General features: G+C 27.2%; 1 protein-coding gene across 1 annotated transcript in view; it reads left to right on the top strand.

Annotated features, from left to right (window-relative positions):
• The window catches only part of LOC142343289 (mitogen-activated protein kinase pmk-1-like), a 137,687-nt gene that overhangs the window by 14,069 nt on the left and 111,022 nt on the right, over nucleotides 1-12,596 (top strand). The gene's annotated exons all lie outside the window — the stretch shown is intronic.

The following is a 12,596-nucleotide window of genomic DNA, read 5'->3' as shown; positions in this document are numbered from 1 at the left end:
ATTCTCTTTTAAATAAAGCACCCTACACCATTTTAGTCGCTCTCCTAATTTTTGTACACTACGTGTATATCTCTGACTCCGGCCTTTTTTTGTAAATTTTGCCGTCATAATTGAAGTTCTTATTCGGTATTTTCCAGAGTCGGTTAGTCAGGTAAAATTAGGTAAGTCTACTTCGCGCGCAGAAATAATAAGCCCTAGCTTTATATTCCTTACGGCTGTAAAAAGAGCCCAAATAGGGTTTGCCTTAATGTGCATATTACAAAACCGAAACAGCTGTACGTAATGGGCATAATATGCAATACAAATGAGGGTAAAAAAGATCATTTTGAACTGACTAAATAAAGGACATAAAAGTCAAAGAAATAAAAATTATGCTACTGAACGTAAAAAAAACACTCCAAAAAAGACATAGAGTTTACTATAGTTATCCAGCAAGGCGTTATGATGTTCTTTTCGTTCAATTTCCAATCTGGTTTTCACCTTTCACCTTTGATCTTTCACCTTCTCAACGGCGAATTTTAAGGCATATTTTTGGCGGAAAAAAGGAAGTAGTGGGAAAAAGTGCCCTTTGATCAGATTTAGGCTGTTGTCAAAATGCTCATTCTGGAGAAAATCGAGCACTCGGATCATCATCAAAAATGGGCAATTGTCTCACGTATTAAATCAAAATTTTTTTTTATTTTACTTATCTTACTTTTTATTTTACGCTTCATGTCTAACTATATCATAGTTGTGAATGGGAAAACACAGTCACAACTATGGTTTTTACCTACTCTATGGTTTTGGTTTAGAATATAGTTTTGATTTTAACTTCAATTAAAGTCTCCACTCGGGCTAAAGTCAAACCTATGGTCTAAACCATTACAGAAGATGAAGTATTAGCGAAAGCCCTAGCACTGACGCACAGGCCACTTTTTCCCACTACTTGGGTTGGATCTATATTATATTTAAGAACATGTTCTTTGAATGATCTTTAGTTTGACAGAATCTAAATCTCTAAAATAGATAGATAATCTACATTTTTATATTATAAATCTAGAGTAAAAAACATGTTTATAAACTTTACACAAACTATAAGTTAAATATAGATCTGGATTATTATAATGCTCACTCATATGATCACTTCTATCTCTTTCCTTTATTATGATATCACATATAAAACATTTAAACGGCTGATCTCTACATCTATAGCAACATTTGCTCCATGCATTATGTTCACAATTAAAACACTTTAAAAACTTTTTATCTACTTTTGATATTCAATTTTTTTATTATTATAAATGAATACTAACAGTCGATTCAAGTGTGACATTTTTTCTTTCAACTCAAAACAAGACTATCTCAAACCTAATTTAAGTGATTATCACTTAAACAGAGCAAGAAAAACAAAATAAAGGCCATTCTAAACATACAAAGTATTATAAACAATTGTGTTAGATTATGCAACAATGCTGAATTATATCTTGTGGACAATCATGGAACTAGGGAAAGTAAATATGTACTTAACTTAAACGATCAGTATAATCATGATGAAAGTGGTTATGAATATACAACTAGAATTCAAGATACATAAAAACTCTCTCTCTCTCTCTCTCTACATATATATATATATATATATATATATATATATATATATACATATATATATATATATAAACACTGTGTACTAACTAAAAATGTAGATGTATTACTAGAAAGACTTAATAACACAAGATGTAAACTATGGCATTGTGATAACTGGGAATACTAGTATAGTTCTGAAGCTAGTTAAAAAGAACACAAATGTTGTGTACAAATAAAACCAAAGACTTTTTGTCCAACAAAGAAACATATAACATTCAAGAACAATCAAAAACAACAAGAAGTAAAGAATGTTATATTCACTGATATTGAATGTTATATGGAAGGCGTGAATAGAAGTGTAGTTGATAACATGTTCGCATCATCTAAGGACGTTCCTATTTCAGTTGGCTTTAGCTTAAGCTAACCTAAAGACTACAACTATAAAGACTGCTTTGGTACTGATTGAATTAAACATTAACAGTTAAAGATTTATTAGATGCATAAAGTAAGTATAATATCAATCAAAACAAACCCATTGTATTGACTAATGGAGATGAACTATACCATAATGCTAATAATATTTGCCATATATGGGACAAGCAAGGCATAAACAAAGTCAGAGACCATTGTCATAAAATAGGTAAATACAGATGCCCCGCATATAAGATATGTTATCTCAATTAAAATGATGAGATATTTGTACCGATTGTATTACATAATGGTAAAAGCTATGACTTCATTCTACTAATTGATGAGATATTCAATTAAAATAAAAGTAAAAGAAAAATAAAAGCTCTTCCCTGAAGAAATGGTAAAACCAGAACACTTTGAGTAAGTTTATTAAAATTTACTGATAGTTACAGTTTTGTGGGCACGTCAATAAGCAAAATAGCTGAGACTTATAATCCCACAAACAAATCAATATACCTATATGAGTATTATATAGATGAGTATTCGTCTAATAATTTTTTAGGTAACCTAACTAGAGAGGACTTCAAATCTTCACAAATGATTTTTATATATAACAATATGGTTTTATCTCATACTTTAGACTAAATAAATTAACATATAAACTCAACCCACAAAACTACATAAACCTTCCTGGTTATAGCCTAGACCGTTTTCTACAATTCAGTGGAATAACTCTAGATACTAATCAAGATGAGCAAATGCTAAAAGATTTCATTGATGCTATACGAGGAGGAATTTGTGCCGGCATGGGTAATAGATTTGTGAATTGTTATAATCATAATCCTAACCTCAATTCTAGCTCTAGTTCTAGCTGTAGTTCTAGTTCTAGCTCTAGTAAAAGGTTTATGGCTGAGAATAACCGGAATGATGGCGAAGCATGATCAAAGATCCATACAATACATAGACGCTAACAATCTATACGGCTATGCTCTAAGGCAGAAATTCGCTTAGAAAAAAGATAGCTTTACAGACATATCTCTAGACGCGGTGCTAGATAGTAGTGATGATAGTGACTATGGGTATTGGGTTATTTGTGATACAAACTATAAAGATAAAAGTAAAGATAATACTAGATGAATACAACTACACCCACTTAGAAGAAAATTAGAAAAAAAGGAAATAGGATATAGAGAAAGAGAAAAAAGTATCGCAAGAGCAGAGAAACTAATCTCAGACCAAAAAAAACACAGTATCCATTCCACTATAGAATGTTAATTTTTGTTGTTAGCATGGGAGCAGAGGCTGCCAAAGTGCAAAAATTAATTAAATTCAAATTATACTATATTATTACAGACTATATAGACCTTAATACTGCGATGAAAATTAATGCTAAAACTGAATCTGAGATGGCAACCTTTAAACTAATCAATATTGCGCTATTTGGCAAAAACTGTGAGAATCCACTAGAACACAGAGAAGCTAAAATACTAACAGATGAACACATAATACCTAAAATCTGTATCCAAAACCAATAATATAAGATATATTTAGATATAGAGGCACAGCTCTAATAGAGTTTTATAATAAAGCATAAAATATGATAAGCCAAAGTTTCTGGGTGATACAGTATTAGAATTAAATGAACTGCATTTGTTTGGTGCATTCTATATGTTCCAAAACCATCACTCAAAAATTAACAGCTACAATATATGCATACTGATATCTTCATAATAATTTATATTGAAGGTAAATTCCCGAAAGAGTTAATTGACTCAAGCAATCCTGATATACCAATGAAAACCAATAACAAAGTACCTTGTAAGATTAAATATGGATTTGGAAGAAAAGTTATAGATGAGTTTATAGTATTATTATCAAAAACATAGAGCTTGACATGCCGCGAGCTAAAAAAGAGAAATGAACAAAGCAAAAAAATAGAGCTAAACATGAAGACTACTATAATGCGCTAATGTATTTTAAAGAGAGAACTGGAAATGAAAACATAATACCAAAGATACGTAAAAACATTGTGAGAGTCATCACAGCTAAAAGAAGCCCAATCTCATTTGATGATAAGAGATTCTAGGTGAAAAATATTGAGAGCTATCCTCATGATAATTATATATATCTGTAAAGAATGGTTTTATAAATGAAAATAATAATGCTCGGTTAGAGCTTTTAAAAAAATAAGGCTAGTCAAAGACTAGTTGGAGACAAAAATCCTCTCGATCAGAAAACTAAAGAGCTAACTATTAATGATATGCGCGAACTAACCTTTGCTGCTATTACTGTATATAATGATTTACCATAATAAAATGGGAAAACGAGAAACATTAATAGAACAAAATAGATTAGAAAAAGAAAACAGAAGAAATATATTAGAAGAGAAACTAGGAAAACAAAAATATTACAGTGAAATAGAGGAGCTATTTAACACTTTAACTAAAATTTTGTATGTTTATGGTGAAAATAATTTACCGTTGGGTAAAAAAATGTCTAAAGCACTTAATTGGCAAAGTTGAGATTAAGATAAACAAACAACGGCTATTGGCGAAGCTGCTTCTAGGATTGATTAAAGAGCTTAAACTCAAGTTAAGGAGCTTAAACTCATGTTAAAAGAACTGTAAACTGATTAAAGAGCTTAAACTCAAGTTAAAGAGCTTAAACTCATGTTAAAAGAACTGTAAACTCAAGATGAAGATATAATTGTAGTTGATACACACAGCCAATATTCTTCATTTATTCGGTGCTCAATATTATCGACAGTTAAATTTACGTCTCAAAAATTTATCTTTTAGGAATTTAGATTGAATTGTGTTGATATACCTCTAGCGCAGGATGGTTTTTTAGTTGGGGATAATGTATTTGAGTTTACCGATGGCTATAATAATTTTCTTGCCAATCCAGATATCAAATATGAAGACATTGGGGATGAACATGAAGAAAGAAAAATAAGAAGTTTTTTACAGGATATTAGATATGATACAAGAGTGTAAGGTTAAAAAAAAGCAAAATTTTAAAAACAAAAAAACGCTTGATTAAGTGATAAAAAATTGTTAATCAGGTAGAGGTCTTACTAACCCCAACAATTTAAAACAAAAACTAGAACTACTTATAATAGAAACAAAAGCTGGTCATGATGGTTTGTATTATGAAATGTTAAATATATCTAAGCATCTATTGTCTAGGAATATTTTTAGTCAAGAGCAACTAGATAACTTTATTTTTAAACATGACATATGAAAATCCCACAACTACGTTGGTGAATGAAGTTTCTGCAAAGCAGAGATTCAAAACCACAGACACAACAAAAACTAAACAACAGATTTTTTCTAAAGAAATGTTTAGTTCATTATTGACAAATTTTAATGAAAAAGAAGTGTACATTATATAGAGATGAAACTTGGTCAGCTGATTTGATTGATAAATCATCTTTAAGTAAAAACAATAATAATTACCAATTTACATTCACTGTAATAGATTTATTCACCAAATATGCCTGGGCTATACCTTTAAAGAATAAATCGAGTTTGACTACTACTAATGCTTTTAAAATAATCTTATCAGAACGAAGAAAACCAGAAAAATTATGGGTTGACGGAGTTAGTGAGTTTTCACAATAAAACATTTAAATTTTTGCTTAACGGAAAAAACAGAACTATGTTCTACTTATAGTGACCTTAAAGTGGTTTTTATAGAGTGATTTAATAGAAAATTATTGCACATAACTAATAAACAGATGTTTATAAATGGTGATGGTAATTGGCTAAGTCTATTAATGATGCCGTTGTAACATACAATTATAATAAACACACATCATGAAAAATGTCACCTGTTGATGCTTCAACCAATCCTGGAAAAATTAAATACTCTTTCAGCTTTAAGAATTTTAAACCCAAGCTCAAAGTCGGTGATTTTGTTAAAAATTCTGATAAACATAACAATTTCTCTAAAAGATTTTCATCTAATTGGAATACAGAGTTATTTAAATTTAATCAAAATCTAAAAATTCATCCACCAATACATAGAATAGAACATATTGGTGGTGAAGTAATAAGGGGCAAAGATTATGAACAAGAATCCTCAAAATCCGAATTTGATGTTGAATCTAAAAATAAGATTTTGGAATCATTAAACATAAGTCTTAATATAAACAAAAACAACGATAACAAGAAACAGATTAAATTAAGCGAAACATCAATCAGCACTAACCAACAGTCTATCAGCAAGTAAGTCACGCCAATTATTCTTAGAAAATAAAGATAAAACTGATAAGAAAAATATCTATAAAATTACGATTGTTCACTTTCCTACAGATGAAAAAGATGTCGTTAATAAAGAGTATTGTGATAGCAACTTACTGTCCTCTTCTAATAAAATGGATATTTTAAGTAAAAACATAACTGAAATAAGAATAGGTGACTTTGATAAAGTTACAACTAAAACATTACAACTAAAATAAACTCACGTTAATTATGAGCTAATTTATTAGTTTATTAAGTCTACAAATGAAGTTACAAATACAGTTAACTTTTGTAAAGATATTGCTACTGACACTACCTCTCAGAACAATCATTTAAAACTAGAGTTTCGTATTAGTTAGTCGAATCAGTAAATTACTAACAATCAATTAGTTGATATGTTTACTCAGGGTTTAAAAAATTTTAAAGAAGTTAGTGAAAAAACTACTTCTGCTGTTGATGAAGCTCTTCTACAAACTAGAAAAATAGTAGTACAATACATAATAGCAATTTTATTAGAAAGTAGACTAATAAACAACAAAGAAAAAGCAAGATTAGAGATGCACTATGACTTTACTCATGATGATTTAACGAAAGAGATTGAGATTCATTTTGTTATAGAGTCATAGCTTTACTCATAGCTATAACTATAGCTATAACTATATTAATAATTATAACTATCGCATTAAGTTTGACTACAGTTTTAGCTATATTTGTAATCATAGCTATAGTAATAACTATATTCATAGCCATTGCTATAATCATAGCTTTAGTTATAGTCATAGTTAAAGTCATAGTTATAGCTAAAATTAAGACAAAACAATTATTAAGTTGAAATGGAACCAACCTGGTGCACCTTTACTTTACCCTAAATTTAACGCCTTATCAGAACAATGCATAAATGATAAAAACCAAGCTAATAAAAAAACAATATTAACGTTGAAAAAACTATTAAAAACTATTATGAAGGAGAAACTGAGAATTATAATAAGAAGCGAAGGAATTAATAAACTTATATTAATATAGCAGAGATAACTGAAATAGTATTATCATCTACAGCAACAACAGCAACGACAACATCAAGTGCTATAACTGGTATAGGTATACTTTTTTATACCAGCGAATTTTGCTACTTCTACTGTATGTGGCTCATTATCAAAAACACTTAATACTAAAATAAGAAGAAAAATTATTACATATTCTTAAATGTATATTCTATCTAAACAATTCAGTGATAAATTTGATTAGCTTTATCTTAAATCAAAAAACGATAATGAGATAGATAATGATGAATGTAAAGGAATAGTTAAAATATATGAAGAATTTAAGAAATATAAAAAAGGATGTACATTTTTTTACACTAAAGCTAGTAGTATTTAGTAATAATAATAATATATTTAGTAAAAATAACATTAGTTTTAGTTTTTATAGATATCCAAAGTTAGCCATAGTTTTAGCAATAAATATAATTATAGCTATAGCTATAGTTATATTTATAACTAAGACACGGTATCAACCATCTTACAACCATCTTTATTAACACGACTAATCTTTCTAATTAGCACTAGCGGATAACATTTAATATCAGCAACACCACGGGCAAATTTAAAATTAAGTTGTTTTGCTTGTGCTCCTATATGGTCTCTTTGATATCTAGTATCAAATATATGTATATTCTATAACTACCTTTAAATATTCGATGATATATAAACGGTTTAATACTATCTACTAAACCGTTATATTTTCTATTAAAATCTACAATCTCTTTATGTGCAACCTTTTCTTTTTTAACAATATAATTAATCGTCCTCCTGTCATCGGGATAAGATACGCTAACAATCTTACAAAAAACATTCAGTTACATCCATCTCATTAAATATACTAGAGTCATTAAAAATACTAGTTTGATCATTAACATTATTATTTTCAAAACTCACCTTAATACATTGAGGTATATCAAAGTAACACTCTGCGCCTATACTAAACAAGAGCTTAATAGCATCTGGCATATTCTTAAAATATGTCTTTCTTTCATAAATGCTAAAGTCTATATTATTTTTTTACTGAATCCTTTCTGTTCAATTATTCTATTATTCTTACAAAGATCAATGCAAGGTACATACCAATTTATAACTCTAATTTCTTTATTGCAGTCAATAATCACTGCACCAGCTCCTGCAGTATCTTTAAATAAAGCTCTTTCCTTACTATTTCTTCTTAAAACCTATGACCTATGTCATAGATAACTTTTTCTAAATCGTATATAAATCCAAATATCTTTTTCATTTTACTCATCTTATACATATGACCTCTTTGTGCAGCCTGATGATCATTTTTTAATTGTCTATCTCTTTCTCTTTGATCTCTAACAAAACCACTTTCATATTCATCACTAGTTCTAGTTAGTAACTTATGTATTAATAGATTGGGATGACAATGATCTAAATATTTGCATATTTTACCAATAATCTTTTCTTGACTACTAGAACTACATAATGTCATTACGTCATATTTTACTAATCTAACTATGGTTTCCTTAGCTATTATCCCGCCAGCATTATCTGAATCATTAAACTCTATCTCTAAATAAGATTCAATTATGCTTAAATGATTCTCTTCTCTACGAATCAAATAATTAAAAAAATTTTTAACCGTATTCATTGTTGCTAGATTGTTTGGTTCATAACTTATTATCTTGCTATTGTCTATATCATTATTATACATATATTGTTTATTTATTTCAAAGTCCTTTTTTAATAAAAAAAAATTTATATATATTTTGCTAATAGCCTAGCTATTACTATAGCTATTACTATAGCTATAACCATAGCTATTACTATAGCTATCACTATAGCTATTACTATAGCTATTACTATAGCCATTACTATAGGTATTACTATAGCGTACTATTATAATGTATTATTTGAATGAAAAAAAAATGACTGACAACCTAATCGTATATGAACTACAAAAATAAATAAACCTTTAACTGAAACTAAAGAAGAACACACATTCAGTTTTAGAATGATAAAATCCACCGAAAGATTTAACATTCGTGAGCCTATACTCAATGCAACTAGATGAGGTTCAGTTAGTTCATCAGTTTATAATTCAGTGTTCAATCTAAACAGAAGGAATAACCAACTTCTTTATGCCAGTATGGTTTTAGATAGTTCTGGCTCTAGCTCTAGCTCTACTACTAACGCTAGCACTAACAAATGTAAATTCTATCTAAACAATTCAGTGATAAATTTGATACGCTTTATCTTAAATCAATAAAAGATATTGAGATAGATAATGATGAAAACAATGGAATAGTTAACATATATGAAGATTATAAGAAAATAAAAAAAGATGGACATTTTTTACACTGAAGCCAGTAGTATTTAGTAATAATAATAATATATTTAGTAAAAAATAACATTAGTTTTATTATTCATAGATACCCAAAGTTGGCCATAGTCTTAGCACTAACTATAATTACAGCTATAGCAATAGTTATATTTATAACTAAGACACGGTATCAACCATCTTACCACCATCCTTTTTAACACTACTAATATTTCTAATTAGCACTAGCGGATGATATTTAATATCGGCAACACCACGGCCAAATTTAAAATTAATTTGTTTTGCTTGTGCTCCTATATGGTCTCTTTGATATCTAGTATCAAACATATATATATATATATATATATATATATTATATATATATATATATATATATATATATATATATATATTCTATAACTACCTTTAAATATTCGAAGATATATAAACGGTTTAATACTATCTACAAAACCGTTATTTTTCCTATTAAAATTTACAATCTCTTTATGTGCAAACTTCTCTTTTTTTTAACAATATAATTAATAGTCCTTATCTCATCGGGATAACATACTCTACCAATCTTACAAAAAACATTCAGTTACAACCATCTCATTAAATATACTAGAATCATTAGTTTGATCATTAACATTATTTTTTTCAAAAGTCACCTTAATATATTGAGGTTTATCAAAATAACACTCTACGCCTATACTAAACAGGAACTTAGTAGCATCTGGCACATTTTTAAAAAATGTCTTTCTTTCATAAGTGCTAAAGTCTATATTATTCTTTTTACTAAATCCTTTCTGTTCAATTATTCTATTATCCGTACAAAGATCAATACAAGGTACATACCAATTTATAACTTTAAATTCTATATTACAGTCAATAATCACTGCACCAGCTCCTGCATTATCGCTAAATAAAGCTCTTTCCTTACTTTTTCTTCATAACACCTATGACCTATGCCATATATAATTTTTTCAAAATCGTTAATAAATCCAAATATATTTCTCATTTTACTCATCATATACATATGACCTCTTTGTCCAGCCTGATGATCTCTTTTCAATTGACTATCTCTTTCTCTTTGATCTCTAACAAAACCACTTTCATATTCATCTCTAGTGCTAGCTAGTAACTTATGTATTAATAGATGAGGATGACAATGATCTATATATTCGCTTATTTTACCAATAAAATTTTCTAGACTACTAGAACCAGCTAATGCCAATACACCATATTTTTCTAAACTAACTATGGTAACATTAGCATTATCCCACCAGCATTATCTGAAACATTAAACTCTATCTCTAAATAAGATTCAATTATGCGTAAAAGATTCTCTTCTCTACTAATCAAATAATTAATTAAATTTTTAACCGTATTCATTGTTGCTAAATTGTTCGGTTCATAACTTATCATCTTGCTATTGTGTATATCATTTATATATATATATATATATATATATATATATATATTGTTTATTTATTTCAAAGTCCATTTCTAAACTCGAAGTTTTATATATAGTTAGCTAATAGTCTAGCTATTACCATAGCTATTACTATAGCTATAACTACAGCTATTACTTTAGCTATCACTATAGCTATTACTATAGCTATTACTATAGCGTATTATTATAATGTTCTATTTGAATGATATAATTGGACTGACAACCTAAACGTATATGAACTACAAAAGATACATAAAGCTTTAACTGAAAGAAAGAACTTATATTCAGTTTTTGAATGATAAAATCAACCGAAAGATTTAACGTTCGTGAGCCTATACTCAATGCAATTAGATGAGGTTTTGTTAGTTTTATCAGTTCATAATTCAGTGTTCAATGTAAACAGAAGGAATAAGCAATTTCTTTATGCCAGTGTGGTTTTAGATAGTTCTAGCTCTAGCTCTAGCTCTTGCTCTAATACTAACGCTAGCACTAACGCTAACACTAACGCTAGCTCTAGCTTTAGCTCGGGATATAATACTAGATAATGTAGTAGATATAATATTAGATATAAAAGAAGATATAATAGTAGATATATTATTAGATATAATAGTAGATATAATAGTTGATATAAAATTAGATATAATATTAGATATAATATTATTCATAAACTTCGATATAATATTAGATTTAAAAAATAGATATAATATTAGATATAAATTTAAATAATAGATGATAGATAATAGATATAATGGTAGAACTAATATTAGATATAATATTAGATATAATAGTAGATAAAATGGTAGATATAACAGTAGATAAAAAAATATATATATTAATTTAATTATATATATGAATATATATATATATATAAATAAATAAAATATATATATATATATATATATATATATTATTGGATAAAATTTTAAATATAATATTAGATATAATATTAGATATAATATCAGATAATAGATAATAGATAATAAATATAATAGTAGATATAATAGTAGATATAATAGTAGATATAATAGTAGATATATTATTAGATATAATATTATATACAATATTAGATAAAACATTAGGTATAAAAATAGATTTAAAATTAGATATAATATTAGGAATAAAATTATATATATATTAGTTGATAGATAACAACTAATAGATATAATAGTAAAAATAATAGTGAATATAATATTAGATATAATACTAGACATACTAATAGATACAATAGTAGATATAATAGTATATACAATAGTAGATATGATGTTATCTACAAAATTAGATAAAATATTAATTATAATATTAGATATAATATTAGAAATATAGCAGATATAATATTAGATATAATGTTAGACTTAGTATTAGTTATGATAAAAGATAATAGATAATAGATAAAAGTTATAAATAGATTTAATATTAGATATAATAGTAGATATAATATCAGTTATAATAATAGACAATAGATAAAAAGATACAATAGTAGATATAATAGTAGATATAATATTAGTTATAATATATATATATATATATATATATATATATATTAGATATAGTATTAGATATAGAATTAGATATAATATTAGACAAAATATTAGATAAAA

The sequence above is a fragment of the Convolutriloba macropyga genome, chromosome 7 (genome assembly GCF_964194025.1).
Source record: "Convolutriloba macropyga chromosome 7, txConMacr16.3, whole genome shotgun sequence".
NCBI classification, from domain to species: domain Eukaryota; kingdom Metazoa; phylum Xenacoelomorpha; order Acoela; family Convolutidae; genus Convolutriloba; species Convolutriloba macropyga.
Note: the sequence above shows the minus strand (reverse complement) of the source record. Positions and strands in the feature narration are given on the sequence as shown.